Source organism: Lipotes vexillifer, unplaced genomic scaffold (genome assembly GCF_000442215.2).
Source record: "Lipotes vexillifer unplaced genomic scaffold, Lipotes_vexillifer_v1.1 scaffold8, whole genome shotgun sequence".
NCBI classification, from domain to species: Eukaryota; Metazoa; Chordata; class Mammalia; order Artiodactyla; family Lipotidae; genus Lipotes; species Lipotes vexillifer.
The window spans coordinates 6,230,943-6,234,058 of NW_006781519.1; the positions used below are offsets into that span (position 1 = coordinate 6,230,943).

At 44.1% G+C, this 3,116-nt stretch overlaps 1 protein-coding gene across 6 annotated transcripts in view; it reads left to right on the forward strand.

Annotated features, from left to right (window-relative positions):
• The window catches only part of CADPS (calcium dependent secretion activator), a 475,342-nt gene that overhangs the window by 1,005 nt on the left and 471,221 nt on the right, over positions 1–3,116 (forward strand). The window lies entirely within an intron of this gene.

Genomic DNA, 3,116 nt, shown 5'->3' on the forward strand with positions numbered 1-3,116 from the left:
GGGGGGGGGGCTCCGGTGCGGAGCGAGTAGAGCGCCTCCGAAGCGCTCTCAGGCTAACGCGGGCAGAGAGCAACCGCAGGGGCAGGCGGGAGGAAGCGAGCCCAGAAGGCGAAGCTTCCCGTGATGCTGCGAAGGGCACCCTCCTCCCTCCAACCGGGTCAGCTGATCACCTATTAGGGTCGCCTCGGGGGTCCTTGGACAACGCTTCACTCTGGCTGGGCTTCTCTCCAATCTCCCTTCCCCTTGCTCACTGACCCCAGAGCAGGGGCACGCCCCTTCTGCCTTCCCCCCTCTGACTCCCTTCTTTTCCCAAGGTGACTTCGCCGCCACCTTCTGGTTCTGCGAGGCCCTCCAAGCCCTGGCGCTGCTAGCTTGATAAAAGTGCAGCTGGAAAAAGCCTCGCAATTATAAGCATCAAAAGCTTTTTGTGTCTGAGGCTGGCAAGGCTGAGGAGGCTCTGGGCTGCCTTTGATGTGAAAAAAGTGCCTATTTCTATCAGCTGTTCTCCAGCCAGAGAAAGGAGGGGTTAGTTAATGCAGGTCGTGGGCGTCGGCCCAGAAGAGAAGGGGTCAGGTACCCAGCTGCAGTGAGTGAGTGAAGAAAGCGGATCCCGTTCTGTCTCTTTTAGATGAATCTGCTGCAGCTGGACTAACAGAAAAACCAGTGAAGCCCCTAGAGGGGCGGTGTGAGGGGTGATTAAAGCCAGCTCTAACCCCATCGAGGTTAGGAGACCAATTTTTTAAAATAGTGAATTTCTCGGTTGCTGCCATTTGAGACTGAGTTACGTGCTGCCTGTAGTAGACTGCTGGGTTTTCCTATATTTATCTACCCTTATCTTGAGTTAGCACAGATTTCTCTGTTTGCTTTGCTTGTATACGTACACACACCACCCAGAGCTGATGATTTATTTCGGCTGTCACAAGCTTGGGTATCAGTTTTATTAAAAGTAAAACTCATTTCCTGGTTGAGAAAGAGCAGGTGGGCTACACACTCCACTCTCAACCCCCCATCAGTGGTCCCTTGCTTTTTCAACGAGGATTTTGAACTACAGTAGAGCAAAAGTATTCTCCGAACAGTACAAGTTTTTGGATATTCTTTTAAGGTTGGGTTTGGGTCCACAGGGCCTGATATTTCAAGTTTCAGGTTGGAATTATTTTGGTAATTGTGTCTTTATAGCAGGGGCAATTCCATCTCCAAAATCTATCCCATTATTAACAGCACCTGCTAAAGATGTCCTGTTCCTTTGGCAATGAAAACTGTTGTCACTTAAAGAAAAGTTAAAAAACAAACTTCCCTTTATCAGTCAAAAGGCTCTATAGCTCTGTCCTTCCAGTACAGGCTGAAATCCAGCAGCAGAATGGAGAAAGAAATCCATTCTCATGAAGACCCATTTCTTCTCAACAGAACCTTCAGCCACCTGAGAAAGACTGTCATGAGGCTAGTTTTTCTGATCTGATCTGGTATGTTTTACCTGGATCCATTCAAAGCTGTGGTTTTGAGGGGCAAGTGAGTTCTGTTTTTACACATGACCTTAATATCAGATGGTCTCCAGGACAGATTGATAACACTGGCATTTGGTCAAACTATTTTTAGTTGTTGCAGCAGACTAAATACATATCCCAGCAAAGCTGCCTCACGGCTCTTGTCTATACCAGGAAGCTGAATATCTATCTCTTTATTACAACGGAAAACAAGTTCTCCCCATTACTATATCTTTAAGTGTTTTGTGCCTTTCTGGAAAAAGCTGTACTGCTATTTTTCTCCAAGTAGAAAGCTTGAACTTTGATTTATTTATTTATTTATTTTTTTAAGGAGCAGTCATTGAAAGTAACTAAAAGTTTGCATAATCAGTGTGGTAAAATTTAAAGCCGACAAATAAGATTGATGAATTAGCCTTGGAGAAATAAAACCTAGTTGTAAACATGAGTTTGTAGTAGAATAGAAGTGGATGAACTAGAAAAAGAGGAAAAATGATGTAGAGAAAGGGAATAGAGTGGCATGGGGTCAGGTAGAGAGAGAACTGCGTATGAAAAAGAATTGCTGAACTGCGGAAAAGGTCATATTGTCAAATCCTCATGCTGTATTCCTTAAAGTTACACAGAGTTCTATGTCAATTATATCTCCATAAAATTGGGGGGGAAAAGGTCATTACAGAGAGTTTAATAGACTTTATGAAACCTAATAGTCTATGTCATTAACACTGGCTACCATTTTTCAAGCACCTACTATGTGCAAGGCACCTACCTTAGGTCATTAAAAAAAAAATAGGCTTTAGTTTTTCAGGAGAGTTTTAGATTTACTGAAAAATTGAGAAAAGAGTACAGAGAGTTTCCATACAACCCAGATGCAGTTTTCCCCTATAATTATCTTACAGCAGTATGGTACATGTGTTACAATTAAAGAACCAATAGTGATACATTATTGTTAACTAAAATCTACAGTTTATTTAAATTTCCTTAGTTTTTTACCTAACTTCCTATTTCTGTTCTTCGTTCACTTTAAGTTCTCTTCATATTTTAGGAATTACATCCTCATTTTTAGAAAAGAAAGCTGAGACGCAGAGAGGTTTTGTAATTTGCCTAAAGCACTGTGTAGACAGGTGAAAGAGTGGGAATTTAGGCATGGAGTTCTCTCATTCTATCTTTTTAATATACAACACTGGCCAGGAATATTCTAAAATGAAAAATAGAAGTGATAGCATGTCTCGTGTACTTATTTACTCAGGATTATTTCTATTTGAGTTGAGAAAGACCTGCCCCCCCCCTTTGGGCACCTATCAAATAGTCAACATGGGCAAAATAATCGTTTAAGCACTAACTTCATAAAGAGTATGAAGGAGAGAGATGGGCTGTTAGCTGGTAAATCTGAACAGCAGACTGTTGTCAGTCTTTCTGTGCGGTTTGAGCTGGGGGAAAAAAAAGTATTTTAGGGCTTCCCTGGTGGTGCAGTGGTTGAAAGTCCGCCTGCCGATGCAGGGGACACGGGTTCGTGCCCCGGTCCGGGAAGATCCCACATGCCGCGGAGGGGCTGGGCCCGTGGGCCATGGCCGCTGAGCCTGCGCGTCCGGAGCCTGTGCTCCGCAACGGGAGCGGCCACAACGGTGAGAGGCCTGCATA